The sequence below is a fragment of the Oryx dammah genome, unplaced genomic scaffold (genome assembly GCF_014754425.2).
Source record: "Oryx dammah isolate SB20612 unplaced genomic scaffold, SCBI_Odam_1.1 HiC_scaffold_14, whole genome shotgun sequence".
In the NCBI taxonomy this organism is placed as follows: Eukaryota; Metazoa; Chordata; class Mammalia; order Artiodactyla; family Bovidae; genus Oryx; species Oryx dammah.
This window is the reverse complement of record NW_024070198.1, coordinates 12,513,747-12,531,123: the sequence shown is the minus strand read 5'-3', so window position 1 is coordinate 12,531,123 and position 17,377 is coordinate 12,513,747.

The window sequence follows — 17,377 nt, the reverse complement described above, 5'->3', positions numbered from 1 at the left end:
CGCCCCCGCCGCCGCCCCCGCTCGCGGGGCCCGCCAGCCCGCGGCTCCCGCCGGCTCCTCGCCTCTGTCGCCCCCTCCCCGCCCCCGGCGCGGCTCGCGGGGAGCGGGTCCTGGGCGCTGGCCGCTGCCACCCTCGCCAACCCCGGGGGCCTGGAGAGGAGGCGCCGCAGCCGGGCCGCCATGTTGTTTGCCGACCGTCGCCCGAACCGGCGAGGAGGGGGTCGGGACTAGAGAGTCGGTACTCTGGGGGACGCGGCGAAGCCAGCAAAGGTCGCGCGGGGATAGAGCGTTCCCGAATGGCTTCCGTGGGGCGGGGCGAGCGCGCAGCCTCCTCTGCACGGACGGCCCTGACTTGGGGCGCCTAGACCCGCGGGGGGATTTTTCCTCTCCAGCGCCTGCAAAACCGTCGCCTTCGGGCCGCTGCTCGTCCCTGCCACCCCTGCCCGCCCGCCCGCTTGCCCCAAGAGCGAGGTCTCGAGCCTGGGCGTCCTCAGCAGACAATAGTCGACCGACCCTTTGTAGATGCCCCAAGAGCCCCCGTCTACAAAAGAAAAGGCTGAGGTGGGAGAGGGGAAGTGAGACGCCGTGGGCTCCACCTTCCCCGCCGCAGGGCGGGACGGCCAGGCCACACTTTCCATTCCTGTTCTTCCCGTCCCTACTTGGACTGCCAAATCCGCCTCTCCCTTCCAGTCCCCACGCGCCTACATCTCGCTCTCTCCCCGCATCTCTTTGCTGCCTCCTATCCCTTCCTTGTTCGTTTCCTTTTATAAGTTGCAGATGGACAGACCCAAACTCCGCTGCATAATCCTTGATGTCAGATCGTTAATAGGGGTGGGAACTTTAAAAGTGAAGAGGAAAGCTTTTAATCCTGATATTAAACCATCCCCCATCCCCACCCCCACGACCAAGCCACACAGACATTTCCTTTCCTTTCCGCCCCCTCCTTTTCCTTTTCTCAGTCTACTGGAGCTGCGGAGACACCTGCTGATCTAAGGGAAAGGAGAGAGTAAGAATGTGCTGCATCGTCTATTAAAAACAGGGAATTCTTGACAGTCACATCTCCACAGCTCTCGGTAGCAGCTTTATTTTACTTGATGAGTGAATTTTCAAATCACGGGTACCCAGATCCAAATAACTAAAAATATCTCTGAAACTTGTTTGGGAGGATGTTTGGGTTATCTGTTATTTTACATAATTCAGAATTATTAGCATAACTGAGTACTAGTTACAGTGCACCATGAAACGAGGTTGCATGTTTTTTCCTTCAAACCCAGAATTTGTAACAAACAGATCTGAAGTAAATCATGTAATGACTATAATAATTAGTATTCAGGATTGCCTTCTATATTATAAATTCCGACTTTCATTTATAGAAGGGCTTTCTAGTTCTAATATAGTTGCTGTCATCACCTGTTTAAATGTTAATTAGCAAAAAGGTTTGAAGTGCCTATAGTTGGCAAAAAGTATTTCAGTGCTAATTAGTCTTGGAGGGAAAATGACGTGGACACACATTACTTTGCCACATTCTCCTATTTTTCTTGAATTCTTTTTTAGGATTTTCATTTCTTCTCAAACCTATGAAATATTCACCCTATAGGAGAAATATATAATTATTTCCTACTTTTAGCAGGTCTTACAGCAGCAACCAAAATATTATAAATGGAAGGCTTTAACTGCAGCTCAAGACAGTCTATGCTGCCAAGCTATATTGATAGAACAAATTATTGTTCAGTTGCTAAGTCTGACTCTTTGCAGCCTCATGGACTGAGGCAGGCCAGACTCCTTGTCCTTCACTATCTCCCAGAGTTTCTTCTAATTCATGTACATTGAGTCAGTGATGCTATCTAACCATCTCATCCTCTCTTGTCCCCTTCTGCCCTCAATCTTTCCCAGCATCAGGATCTTTTGATGGTTAGCCAGTGAGTCGGCTCTTCGCATCTGGTGACCAAAGTATTGGAGTTTCAGCTTCAGCATCAGTCCTTCCAGTGAATATTTGGGATTGATTTCCTTGCAGTCCAAGGGACTCTCAAGAGTCTTCTCCAACACAATTCAAAAGCATCAGTTCTTCTTGGGCACTCAGCTTTCTGTATGATCCAACTCTCACATCCATACATGACTACTGGAAAAACCATAGCCTTAACTATATGGGTCTTAGTTGGCAAAGTGATGTTTCTGCTTTTAAATACACTGTCTAGGTTTGTCATAGCTTTCCTTCCAAGGAGCAAGCTTCTTTTAATTTCATGGCTGCTAACAGAACAAATACTAGGGGAAAATAACAAAATCTGCCCTCCATATCCACAAGCTCAGCCTCTGTGTATCGAAAATACTCAAAAGAAATTTTTTTAGGAAGTTCCATAAAGCAAAACTTGAATTTGCCACCAAATGTTTATATAGCATTTACATTGTATTAGGTATTATAAGTAACCTAGAGACAATTTAAAGTACATGGGACCATATGTGTAGGTTAAATGCAAATACTATGCCATTTCACAAGGGACTTGAGGATCCTTGGACTTTGGTATCCATGGGGACCTAGAAACAATCCCTCTTGGATAGAATGAACAGCTGTATCTTTTGCTATCCTTTAAAACTAGATTTAGTACTTTGTGATTAAAATGCTTGGAAGAGAAACCAGTTGAATTACAGGCCTTATGCTTTCTCTTTTCATGTGTGAGACTAAATAGAAGTTTGTCTGTACATGTACTCACATTCAATAGAACAAATGCTTCAATATTGGCAAAACAAGGCAAATCAGAAATTTTAATTTCTGCTACTGTGCCAGAATAGATTATCTACTTCTAAACAAGTATGCTGATTAATTCACCTGGAAGTTACATTCTCCCCCCCACCCACCCCCTGCAAAAAAAGAGGTAATTCATTGATGTTTTCTTTTACTTCCTGTTAAATACATTGTTCTCCATACACCACCCTATCCTTTCATCATCCACATGTGCTCCTGAATGGAGAGTGGGAGAGGGACTTCTGGAATGCTGCAGAGTGATGACTCCGGTGGGCTGGGGGAGCAGAGTCCTAACCGCCACCAAGGCACCAAGGCACTTCTGAAGGCCCGGGTAGGGCTGAGAGGTTGTGGTAGAGGACACACAGAGCATTCCGGTTGCTCTGTACAGAAGTGTGGAAAAGATGCTTTTCAACTCTGCCAAATGTTAACAAAAAGTACAACAGTGGTGGCATCCAAGTTCAAACTCGTTAGCCCACGACAACTTGGGAGTGAAGCAGGAAAAACATTTCACCTTCCTAAGTCCAGATGGAAAACGTGAGCTGATTCATCATACCTGTGGGGTATAAGAGTTTGGGGGTGGGGTGGGGAACTTAGAGAACGGGTTATTTCTATGAAAGCAAAGACAAAACTACAAGGTAATTAAAAGATCTGAATTATAGGTAACATTCTACTGTAATTGTATACAGTGGTACTAATCTAGTGAACAGTAGCCAAGTAAGTTCTGAAAGTTTGGTTCAGTTCAGTCACACAGTCGTGTCTGACTCTTTGCAACCCCATGGACTGCAGCACGCCAGGGTTCCCTGTTCATCACTCAATCCCGGAGCTTACTCAAACTCACGTCCACTGAGTCAGTGATGCAATCCAACCATCTCATTGTCTATCGCCCCCTTCTGCGTTCAGTCTTTCCCCGCATCAGGGTTTTTTCCAATGAGTCAGTTCTTCACATCAGGTGGCCAAAATATTGGAGTTTCAGCTTCAACATCAGTCCTTCCAATGAATATTCAGGGTTGATTACCTTTAGGATTGACTGGTTGGATCTCTTTGCAGTCCAAGGGACTCTCAAGAGTCTTCTCCAACACTACAGTTCAAAAGCATCAATTCTTTGGCACTCAGCTTTCTTTATAGTCCAACTCTCACATCCATACATGACCACTGGAAAAACCATAGCCTTGACTAGATGGACCTTTGTTGACAAACTAATGTCTCTGCTTTTTAATATGCTGTCTAGGTTGGTCATAACTTTCCTTCCAAGGAGTAAGCGTCTTTTAATTTCATGGCTGCAATCACCATCTGAAGTAATTTTGGAGCTCCCTAAAAATACAGTCTGCCACTGTTCCCACTGTTTCTCCATCTATTTGCCATGAAGTGAAGGGAACGGATGCCATGATCTTAGTTTTCTGAATGTTGAGCTTTAAGCCCACTTTTTCACTCTCCACTTTCATCAAGAGGCTTTTTAGTTCCTCTTCACTTTCTGCCATAAGGGTGGTGTCATCTGCATATCTGAGGTTATTGATATCTCTCCCAGCAATCTTGATTCCAGCTTGTGCTTCCTCCAGCCCAGCGTTCCTCATGATGTACTCTGTAAATAAGTTAAATAAGCACAGTGATAATTTACAGCCTGATGTACTCCTTGTCCTATTTGGAACCAGTCTGTTGTTCCAGTCCAGAGAGAAGGGTCATGTTTAATTGCAACTTGAATCTCCACATGTAGCATACTATGTGGCATGTGCTGTTGAGGCACTCAATAAACTCAGAATAAAGGAAAATAAGATGCTTTTGTTAATGTGGCTTGTAAGGTGTTATAAAAACAGTTTCCAAAGGGGAATAACAAAAATGCTTCAAGTGAAGAGAAACACAAATTTTTTCTTTTTAAATTGAGGTAGACTCAATGGATGTGAGTCTGAGTGAACTCTGGGAGTTGATGATGGGCAGGGAGGCCTGGTGTGCTGAGATTCATGGGGTCGCAAAGAGTCGGACACGACTGAGCGACTGAACTGAACTGAGAGTTGATTTGGACCCCACGTCCAAGGTAAGAGAAACCCAAGTAAGACAGTACGTGTTGCAAGAGGGCATCAGCGGGCAGACACACTGAAACCATAATCACAGAAAACTAGCCAGTCTGATCACATGGACCACAGCCTTGTCTAACTCAATGAAACTAAGACATGCCCATGGGGCAACCCAAGATGGGCAGGTCATGATGGAGAGGTCTGACAGAATGTGGTCCACTGGAGAAGGGAATGGCAAGCCACTTCAGTATTCTTGCCTTGAGAACCCCATGAACAGTATGAAAAGACAAAATGATAGGATACTGAAAGAGGAACTCCCCAGGTCAGTAGGTGCCCAACATGCTACTGGAGATCAGTGGAGAAATAACTCCAGAAAGAATGAAGGGATGGAGCCAAAGCAAAAACAATACCCAGTTGTGGGTGTGCTGGTGATAGAAGCCAGATCTGATGCTGTAAAGAGCAATATTGCATAGGAACCTGGAAGGGTTAGGTCCATGAATCAAGGCACATTGGAAGTGGTCAAACAGGAGATGGCAGGAGTGAACGTAGACATTCTAGGAATCAGCGAACTAAAATGGACTGGAATGGGTGAATTTAACTCAGATGACCATTATATCTACGACTGTGGGCAGGAATCCCTTAGAAGAAATGGAGTAGCCATCATGGTCAACAAAAGAGTTCAAAATGCAGTACTTGGATGCAATCTCAAAAACGACAGAATGATCTCTGTTCGTTTCCAAGGCAAACCATTCAATATCATGGTGATCCAAGCATATGCCCCAACCAGTAACACTGAAGAAGCCGAAGTTGAACAGTTCTATGAAGACTGACAAGACCTTTTAGAACTAACACACAAAAAAGATGTCCTTTTCATTATAGGGGACTGGAATGCAAAAGTAGGAAATCAAGAAACACCTAGAGTAACAAGCAAATTTGGCCTTGGAGTATGGAATGAAGCAGGGCAAATGCTAATAGAGTTTTGCCAAGAGAATGCACTGGTCATAGCAAACACCCTCTTCCAACAACACAAGGGAAGATTCTATACATGGACATCACCAGATGGTCAACAACAAAATCAGATTGATTATATTCTTTGCAGCCAAAGATGGAGAACCTCTATACAGTCAGCAAAAACAAGACCGGGAGCTGACTGTGACTCAGATCATGAACTCCTTATTGCCAAATTCAGACTTAAATTGAAGAAAGTAGGGAAAACCACCAGACCATTCAGGTATGACCTAAATCACATCCCTTATGATTTACAGTGGAAGTGAGAAATAGATTTAAGGGACTAGATCTGAAAGACAATGTCTGATGAACTATGGACAGAGGTTCATGACATTGTACAGGAGATAGCGATCAAGACCATCCCCATGGAAAAGAAATGCAACAAAGCAAAATGGTTGTCTGGGGAGGCCTTACAAATAGCTGTGAAAAGGAGAGAAGCGAAAAGCAAAGGAGAAAAGGACAGATATTCCCATTTGAATGCAGAGTTCCAAAGAATAGCAAGGAGAGAGAAGAAAGCCTTCCTCAGCAATCAATGCAAAGAAATCGAGGAAAACAACAGAATGGGAAAGACTAGAGATCTCTTCAAGGAAATTAGAGATACCAAGGGAACATTTCATGCAAAGATGGGCTCGATAAAGGACAGAAATGGTATGGACCTAACAGAAGCAGAAGATATTAAGAAGACGTGACAAGACTACACAGAAGAACTACACAAAAAAGAGCTTCACGACCCAGATAATCATGATGGTGTGATCACTCACCTAGAGCCAGGCATCCTGGAATGTGAAGTCAAGTGGGCCTTAGAAAGCATCACTACAAACAAAGCTAGTGGAGGTGATGGAATTCCAGTTGAGCTATTTCAAATCCTGAAAGATGATGGTGAAAGTGCTGCACTCAATATGCCAACAAATTTGGAAAACTCAGCAGTGGCCACAGGACTGGAAAAGGTCAGTTTTCATTCCAATCCCAAAGAAAGGCAATGCCAAAGAATGCTCAAACTACCACACAATTGCACTCATCTCACACAATAGTGAAGAAATGCTCAAAATTCTCCAAGCCAGGCTTCAGCAGTACGTGAACTGTGAACTTTCAGATGTTCAAGCTGGTTTTAGAAAAGGCAGAGGAACCAGAGATCAAATTGCCAACCTCCGCTGGATCATGGAAAAAGCAAGAGAGTTCCAGAAAAACATCTATTTCTGCTTTATTGACTATACCAAAGCCTTTGACTGTGTGGATCACAATAAACTGTGGGCAATTCTGAAAGAGATGGGCATACCAGACCGCCTAACCTGCCTCTTGAGAAACCTATATGCGGGTCATGAAGTAACAGTTAGAACTGGACATGGAACAACAGACTGGTTCCAAATAGGAAAAGGAGTATGTCAAGGTTGTATATTTTCACCCTGCTTATTTAATTTCTATGCAGAGTACATCATGAGAAATGCTGGGCTGGAGGTGGGCTGGAGGAAGCACAAGCTGGAATCAGGATTGCCAGGAGAAATATCAATAACCTCAGATATGCAGATGACACCACCGTTATGGGCAGAAAGTGAAGAGGAACTAAAAAGCCTCTTGATGAAAGGGAAAGAGGAGAGTGAAAAAGTGGGCTTAAAGCTCAATATTCAGAAATCTAAGATCATGGCATCTGGTCCCATCACTTCATGGGAAATAGATGGGGAAACAGTGGCTGTCTTTATTTTTGGGGGCTCCAAAATCACTGCAGATGGTGATTGCAGCCATGAAATTAAAAGATGCTTACTCCTTGGAAGGAAAGTTATGACCAACCTAGATAGCATATTGAAAAGCAGAGACATTACTTTGCGGACTAAGGTCCGTCTAGTCAAGGCTATGGTTTTTCCAGTGGTCATGTATGGATGTGAGAGTTGGGCTGTGAAGAAAGCTGAGCACCAAAGAATTGATGCTTTTGAACTGTGGTGTTGGAGAAGACTCTTGAGAGTCCCTTGGACTGCAAGGAGATCCAACCAGTCCATCCTAAAGGAGACCAGTCCTGGGTGTTCATTGGAAGGACTGATGCTGAGGCTGAAACTCCAATACTTTGGCCACCTCATGCAAAGAGTTGACTCATTGGAAAAGACTCTGATGCTGGGAGGGATTGGGGGCAGGAGGAGAAGGAGACGACAGAGGATGAGATGGCTGGATGGCATCACCGACTTGATCCACGTTAGTTTGGGTGAAGTCCGGGAGTTCGTGATGGACAGAGTGGCCTGGCGTGCTGTTGTTCATGGGGTCACAAAGAGTCAGACATGACTGAGCGACTGTACTGAGCTGATAGTTGATTTACAATGTTTCAGGTGTACAGCAAAATGATTCAGTTTTCAGATTATTTTCTATTTTAATTTATTACAAAATAGTGAATATAGTTCTTTGTACTATACAGTAGGACTTGATTATATATTTTATATATAGTAGTGTGTATCTGTTAATCACAAATCCTAATTTATCCCTCCTCATCCCCTTTTCCTTTTGGTGAATTTAATTCAGATGACCATTACATCTAGTTCTGTGGGCAAGAATCCCTTAAAAGAAATGGAGTAGCCCTCATAGTCAACAAAAGGGCCTGAAATGCAGTGCTTGCATGCAATCTCAAAAAGGAGAGAATGATCTCTGTTCATTTTGAAGGCAAACCATTCAGTATCAAGGTAATCCAAGTCTATACCCAAACTACTAATGCCGAAGAAGCTGAAGTTGAATGGTTCTAGGAAGACCTACAAGGCCTTCTGGAACTAACACCAAAAAAAGATGTTGTTTTCATCATGGGGACTGGAATGCAAAGTAGGAGGTCAAGAGATACCTGGAGTAACAGGGAAGTTTGGCCGTGAAGTACAAAATGAAGCAGGGCAAAGGCTAACAGAGTTTTGCTAAGAGAAAGCACTGTTCATAGCAAACACCGTCTTCCAACAACACAAGAGACTACACACAAACGTCATCAGATGCTCAATACTGAAATCAGATTGATTATATTCTTTGCAGTCGAAGATGGAGACTCTCTATAGAGTCAGCAAAAACAAGACTGGGAGCTGACTGTGGCTCAGATATTGAACTTCTTATTGCCAAATTCAGACTTAAATGGAAGAAAGTAGGGGAAACCACTAGTCCACTGAAGTATGACCTAAATCCAATCCCTTACAATTATACAGTGGAAGTGACAAATAGATTCAAGGGATTAGATCTAATAGAGTTCCTGAAGAATTATCAACAGAGGTTCATGACACTGTACCGGAGGCTATGATCAAAACCATTCTGGAAAAAAAAGAAATGCATAAAGGTAAAATGGTTGTCTGAGGAGGCCTTACGAATAGCTGAGAAAAGAAGAGAAGTGAAAAGCAAATGAGAAAAGGAAAGATGAACCTATTGGAACGCAGAGTTCCAAAGATAAATAGGGAGAGACAAGAAAGCCTTCCTAAGTGAATAGTGCAAAGAAATAGAGAAAACAATAAAATGGGAAAGACCAGAGACCTCTTCAAGAAAATTAGAGATACGAAGGGAATATTTCATGCAAAGATGGGCACAGTAAAGGACAGAAACAGTATGGACCTAGCAGAAGCAGAAGATATTAAGAAGAGGTGGCAAGAATACACAGAAGAACTACACAAAAAAAGAACGTAATGACCCAGATAACCACGATGGTGTGATCCCTCACCTATAGCCAGACATCTTGGAGTGCAAAATCAAGTGGACCTTAGGAAGCATCACTGTGAACAAAGCTAGCAGAGCTGATGGAATTCCAGCTGAGCTATTTCAAGTCCTAAAAGATGATGCTGTGAAAGTGCTGCACTCAATATGCCAGCAAATATGGAAAACTCAGCAGTGGCCACAGGACTGGAAAAGGTCAGTTTTCATTCCAATCCCAAAGGAAGGCAATGCCAAAGAATGCTCAAACTACTGCACAGTTGTACTTATTTCACATGCTAGCAAAGTAATGCTCAAAATTTTCCAAGTGAGGCTTCAATAGTACATGAATTGAGAAGTTCAAGGTGGATTTAGAAAAGGCAGAGGAACCAAAGATTGAATTGCCAACATCCCTTGGATCATAGAAAAAACAAGAGGATTGCAGAAAAACATCTGCTTTATTGACTACATCAAAGACTTTGACTGTGTGGATCACAACAAACTGTAGAAAATTCTTTAAGAGATGGGAATACCAGACCACCTTACCTAAGGAATCTGTATGCAGGTCAAGAAGCAGCAGTTAGAACCAGACATGGAACAACAGATGGTTCCAAACTGAGAAAGGAGTACATCAAGGCTGTATATTGTCCATCTGTTTATTTAACTTATATTCCGAGTACATCATGAGACATGCTGGGCTGCATGAAACACAAGCGGGAATCAAGATTGCAAGGAGAAATATCAACAACCTCAGATAATGCAGAAGACACTACCCTTATGGCAGAAAGAAAAAAGAAACTAAAGAGCCTCTTGATGATAGTGAAAGAGGAGAGTAAAAAAGCTGGTTTAAAACTCAACATTCAAAAAATCAAGATCATGGCATCCAGTCCCATCACTTCATGGGAAATAGATGGGGAAGTAATGCAAACAGTGGCAGACTTTATTTTCTTGGACTCCCAAATCACTGCAGATGGTGACTGCAGCCATGAAATTAAAAGACACTTGCTCCTTGGAAGAAAAGCTATGACAATCCTAGAGAGCATATTAAAAAGCAGAATCATTCCTTTGCCAACAAAGGTCTGTCCAGTCAAAGCTATGGTTTTTCCAATAGTCAGGTATGGATGTAAGAGTTGGACCATAAAGAAGGCTAGCACTGAACAATTGATGCTTTTGAGCTGTAATGGAGAAGTCTCTTAAGGGTCCCTTGATCTCCAGGGAGATCAAACCAGCCAATCCCAAAGGAAATCAGTCCTGAATATTCTTTAGAAAGGCTGATGCTGAAGCTGAAGCTGCAATACTTTGGCCACCTGATGCGAAGAGATGACTCATTAGAGAAGACCCTGATGCTGGGAAAGACTGAAGGCAGGAGGAGAAGGGGACAGCAGAGGATGAGATGGTTGGATGGCATCACCTACTTCATGGACACGAGTTTGAGCAAGCTCCGGGAGTTAGCGATGGACCCGGAGGCCCGGTGTGCTGCAGTCCATGGGGTCACAAAGAGTTGGACGTAACTGAGCAAATGAACAACAAAGTTTGTTTCCTATGTCTGTGGGTCTATTTTTGTTTTGTAAATAAGTTCATTTGAATAACTTTTTAATATTCCACATATAAGTGGTATCATACATCTGTCTTTCTGACTTACTTCACTTAATATGATAATCTTTAGGTTTATCATTGTTGCTGCAGATGGCCTTATTTCTTTTCTTTTTTTTTTAGGTCTACCAGTTTATTGCTACCAGCCCATCTCCCTCTGCTCTCATGCACATGTGATCAGTCATGTAACCCCATGGACTACTGTCTGCCACGCTACTCTGTCCATGGACTTTTCCAGGCAAGAATACTGGAGTGGGTTGCCATTTCCTTCTCCAGGTTTATTTCATTCTTTTTTTATGGTTGAGTAAAATTCTATTCTTGGAAAAGACCCTGATGCTGGGAGGGATTGGGGGCAGGAGGAGAAGGGGACGACAGAGGATGAGATGGTTGGATGGTATCATCAACTCGATGGACATGGGTTTGGCTGGACTCCAGGAGTTGGTGATGGACAGGGAGGCCTGGCGTGCTGCAGTTCATGGGGTCGCAAAGAATCAGACACGACTGAGCGGCTGAACTGAACTGAACTGAAAAGAATATTCACATCTTCTTTATTGAGCTGAACTCATTTAGATGATTTTATCTGGTATTGCTTCTTAAACGTCTAGATTTTCTAGCACGGTCCAATAGAACTTCCTGCTGTGGTAGAAATGTTCTCTGTCTGTACTGTTCTGTATGTAGCCCTTGGCCACATGTGGCTACTGAGTGCTTGAAATGGGATTATTGTGACCGAGGAACTGAATTTGAAATTGTGGTCATTTAATTAACTTATATTTGAATAACCGAATGGGACTAGTGGCCACCATATTGGACAGCACAGCTCTAGAGTCACATATGAACTTTAAAAGAATAGCCAGCTCCCAAATTCGTGGCACCTTTATTAATTAACTTTATTATATCTTAGGGTTTCCTTGGTGGCTCAGGGGTGAAGACTCTGCAATGCATAAGACCTGGGATCCATCCCTGGGTAAGGAAGATCCCCTGAAGGAGGAAATGGCAACCCACTCCAGTATTTTTGCCTGGGAAATCCCATGGACAGAGGAGCCTGGTGGGCTATAGTCCCTGGGGTTCCAAGCATCAGACATGAATTAACGACTAAACCCCCACCACCATTCATTTCCTTCTTCAGAATATATGCAAGCAAACATTTCCAAAATAATGGGCAGGTTTAAATGAGCTCTGAAAGGCTAAACCTAAAAGACTAAATAGTTTCTTTTGGAGGTGGTGGTTGGGTTCTTTTCTTTACTATTTTCACAGAAATTTGCATTTTCACAGAAGTAGATGAGACAAACTGCATTTGACTGCATCTTGTTTTAGCCCAGTGCTGTGTGGAAATGACCTTAGTCTGTTGCTGTGGAGAAGAAAATGTTAATGGCAGTAAAAGTTGAAATCCGTGTATGTTTTCAAATTGGTTTTGGATGCCCTCCTTAGATGTTTCCAAAGACATAATGATACCTACGTACCTGTATTTATACTCCTTTTAAATCTTAATCCCAATTTTATATTTGTTTTCCACTCATAGGAGGCAAAAAACAAATCCCAATAAAACAGTAAATGGCACAGTAAAAGCATTCCACGGGTGATTCACCTGTTTCAAATTTTCATGGGTCTAAGTGGCTCAGAGGTTAAAGCATCTGCCTCTAATACAGGAGACCTGGGTTTGATCCCTGGGTCAGGAAGATCCCCTGGAGAAGGAAATGGCAACCCACTCCAGTATTCTTGCCTGGAGAATCCCATGGACGGAGGAGCCTGGTGGGCTATAGTCCATGGGGTCAAAGAGTCGGACACGACTGAGCGACCTGAGTTAACAGAAGCTCTGTATGTCCTTTGGTTGTTGAAGGCATGAAAACAAGTCAGAATGGCAGACACTGCTGTTCATTCTTTCCTTTTATCTTGCTAGCAGAACCTGGTTTTAACGCGGTTGGGAATCGGCACAGTTAAGAAGGGTTTCTTTTTTGGACTTCCTTGCAGCTAAAGGTGAGCATCTGACATAATTCTGACCAATGAGGTGTCAGCTGGATGGTTTAGGGGAAGTTTTTGCTACCTTTGTCCTGCTTGAAATGAGGGTACGATGTGTGGATGTGGTGCTATAATCTTATGACCATGAGTCTGCAATCATGACGATGAATGTTAAAGGACTCTGGGAACTGTAGTGGACAGACAGAAGGAATTTGGAATGTTTCTGAAACTGGGGAGCTGATACACCAGCATGAATTATCTATATGTGGTTTTTCTCTCATTTTAGCTAAACACATTTCTTGTATATTCAGCTTGCACACATATGAACCCACAATTTTTTTCTTAGTTGATCCTCAGACTAGTTAATTGGTTGAATCCCTACTGGTTAAACATGTTGTTTCAGTTATGAAGACACAATCCTACTTAAGTAAAATGTCTTAATTCTAAGATTTTTGGAAATTGTAGTAACCTTTACAAAAGCACGGACTTTATTGTTTGGAATTAGAAAAGATGCCTCTATATTTCAACTCAAAATACTGGAAAGAGTTAGGACTTGTGAAAGTCGGCTTAGTTCTGGTTTTTCCTATTTTTACCTATTCTGTGGTCATGGCAAAATCCCTCTGTCCTTTAGTTTGTTTCCTGGTCCTTGCCTGGGTGTTGTGAAGCAAAATGAGGAAACGTACAAAAGTGCCTTTTGAATTATGAAGCATTTTCACAAATCCAATTAATGAGCTCTCAGTTCAGTCGCTCAGTTCAGTCGCTCAGCCGTGTCTGACTCTTTGTGACCCCAGGCCTCCCTGTCCATCACCAACTCCCGGAGTTCACTCAGACTCATGTCCATCGAGTCAGTGATGCCATCCAGCCATCTCATCCTCTGTCGTCCCCTTCTCCTCCTGCCCCCAACCCCTCCCAGCATCAGAGTCTTTTCCAATGAGTCCCAAAGAATCTGCTAAACACTTTCCAAGGACTGGTTCATATATTCTTCTTAGGAACCCACTTTTAATATTGACACAGAATAGCATCTTGTCCCCATTTTATACCTGGGGAAATGAAGGAGTCACCCAGTAAACTGTGCAGATTCATCTCTTTATTCCCCACAAAGCACAAAGAATAGTTGCTCAAAAAATATTTCTGTCAGGGACAGATGTGCATTTTATTCCCTTTGATGTCCTGTTACTGTGTACCACTTATGGACAGAGGAGCCTGGCAGGCTACAGTCCATGGGGTTGCAAAAGAGTCAGACACGATTCAGCGACTAACACACACACACACTGCTGCTGCTGCTAAGTCACTTCAGTCGTGTCCAACTCTGTGCGACCCCATAGACGGCAGCCCACCAGGCTCCCCCGTCCCTGGGATTTTCCAGGCAAGAACACTGGAGTGGGTTGCCATTTCCTTCTCCAATGCATGAAAGTGAAAAGTGAAAGTGAAGTCGCTCAGTTGTGTCCAACCCTCAGCGACCCCATGGACTGCAGCCTTCCAGGCTCCTCCGTCCATGGGATTTTCCAGGCAAGAGTACTGGAGTGGGGTGCCATTGCCTTCTCCGCACACACACACTAGGATTTTGTAAATGCATAGGTTTAGCCATGATAAAGGATGGCTACCAAGGGCTTACCTACCACCTCCCTCTTGCTTGACATCCTAACAGGCCATTTCCTACTACAGATAGTGAATTAATCATCCTTTATTAAGATGGCAATCCATGTTCAGCATCGTTGGCTAACAATTTCTCTTGCCTCTAGTTGTTTTTGAGGACAGATACAGAGGATCCCAGCCTTTTGAAAATTGCTGGCCCACAGGTTCAACAAACAATTTTTGATGGACGAATGTTTAATGTTTCACTGAGACCCTGCTTTTTGAGGCTCTGCAAATGTTATTATGTTACAGTCATGTTTTGATCAGGAGAGAAACAGGATATTCTCGAAAGATTTGAGTAAATCTTACATTATTTAAATACATCAGGTATTACAGTTTATTTCTGAAGGGCAGACGAATAAGTAATTGGGGTTCCAGTGGCTCAGGTGGTAAAGAATCTGCCTGCGATGCAAGAGACCCGGGTTTGATCCCTGATTTGGGAAGATCCCCTGGAGAAGGAAATGGCAACTCATTCCAGTATTCTTGCCTAGGAAGTCCCATGGACAGAGGAACCTAGTGGGCTACAGTCCATGGGGTCACCAAGAGTCACACGCCACTGAGCCACTACTGCTAACATGAATGCGAAGCCACTGTCAGTTTGGTGAAGGTGTTAGCATCAGGGGGATGCATTCACATGGTAAATTTCCTCCAAACTCAAAGGCGAGGCATTAAACCTTCCTGGGAATGACCCTATTTCTGTCATGTTTTCTTCACAGAAAGCTGAAGTCGAGTCACTTTATTGGCAACGGGATAGTGGGGCCCGTGATGGGATTGCTAGCATGAGGACACCTTCCAGAATGTCAAGGAGCTCCTGGCTTGAGGGTCTGTGCTAATCCATTCTGATGATCATGAACCATTGTTTCTTAGATCTGACCCTTCTTTTCACCATGCAATAGCTTTGCTTTGTGACAGAATGCTAAATGGCACTAAAGCCTCTACTTGGGGAAAAAAAAAAAAAGCAACATGTTGGTAAAAAATTCAAGATGAAAGAGGTTCCTTGACTACGTTAATACTCATATGCTTTTATGTTTATGCTGATTACAAACCTCTTTTGGAAACCCATTTTTAAGAATGATTTTGGATGCTTTGCAATGGTTCTATTAGAAGGTTATATTCTCTTGTCTGTCACTGCAGATGGGACACCAGGCTATAAGCACAGAAAAGGCAGGGTGAATGTCAATGCCCTCAGCTATCTCCCACTGTAGAAACTGTGCCATGGAAAGGTTTAATTTTAGAAGGCCTTCCTGACTGTTGCTGGAACTCGGCCTCTGTATACCAGTGCTGGATTAAATCTCAGAGAATTTTGGGTGAAGTAGAGAAGAATAGCTTTCTTGCAGTGCACCAAGCAAAGAATCCAGGCAGCTAGTGCTTAAAAGGCCCATACTCCCTGAAAGCTTTCAGGGAAAGGTTCATAAAGACAGGGTGAGGGAGAGGGGTTTTGGGTGTGTGAGCAGCTTGTGGACATTCGTCTGATTGGTTGATGGTGATGTAATTGGGAGTCAGCATCATCAACCTTCTGGTTTCAGCTGGTCTGGGGTCTACGTGCTTATGGGTAGCGTACAGTGAACTTCTTCCACTTGGTGGGGGTTTCAGTATCGGCAAAACAGCTCAAAGGATATGGCTCAGAGTATTATCTGTGGTCCTTCACGAAGAACTAAAGGTCCTTGACTTTGTTTAATGGCTAAAGTATTATTATTTTTTCTTGCTTGATTGTTTTCCTTTGTTTCTGCATCTTCTCACTTCTCTGACTCAATTTATTCTTTGACTAAAATTTTTCTGCAGACAAAGGTAGCCCAAGGACTTGGCGGGGGCTTATTTTGGGAAGGCCTCATCAGGTCCTGCTCAGTTACTTGACTACCTTTATCTGGTTGATAAAATTGATAATTCAGTCACCAATTAGCCAGTGTTACCGATCGCTTACTACTCAGCGGGTAACATATCGGACTTGGGTGCTCAGGATACAAAAGTATGAATCTATCCCCAGAAGTTTACCGAGTAGTGCCATGTTCCTCAAACTTTTGTGTAGCCAACTCTCTTGGTAGGTTTTTAAAATGCAGGCTTTCAGACTTCACCCAGAGATTAAGACTGTCAAATTGCAAAATCCTCAGGTGGGAACAGGGGAAAGGTAGTCAACATGTAGTCAATTTTTGTAAAAAATTCTGAATTTTTGTAAATGTACTCTAAAATCTCTAGAATTTTTGTAAGTGTACCACCTGTGTGCCTGTTCCATCTTGGAAGTAGAGTAGGTGTTGTGGAGTCTTCCCAACATTGATTTTCCTATCTTTTGGTAAATGCACACTTCCCATCCCCACCCAGCGAGTTTGAGGAGACCGTGTCTCAACGTCTGGTCATGGGGGTGGACACATTGCTCAGAGTCATCAGCACAGCTCCACTTCTCCATCACAGTATTTGGCTTGGGAATGGGCCCATGGCCTAATGAGAGGTGAAGAAATGTGTTCTGAGAACTTTTAGGGGAGGACATGTCCTTACATAGACAACTTGCAGGAACAACCTCCTCTCTTCCAAGATGTGTTATAGGAAGCAAGTTCCCAGGGAGTTAGGGATACCACTCTGCAGAATGAAGCTGACACCATGGAGGGCGGAGAGGAAGGAGAAAATGGAACCAAATGTTTAATGACATTGATGAGCCACTTAATTCCTTTGACTCATTAACGTTTGTTTCTCTTAAGAAACAGCTGTGTGTGTGGTGTTTTTGTTTGTTTGCTGTTAAGTTGTTGTCGTTACTTGCAGTGATATAAGTCCTAGCTATTGTAACTGTGAGATGGCTGCAGGAATCCTCATTTTA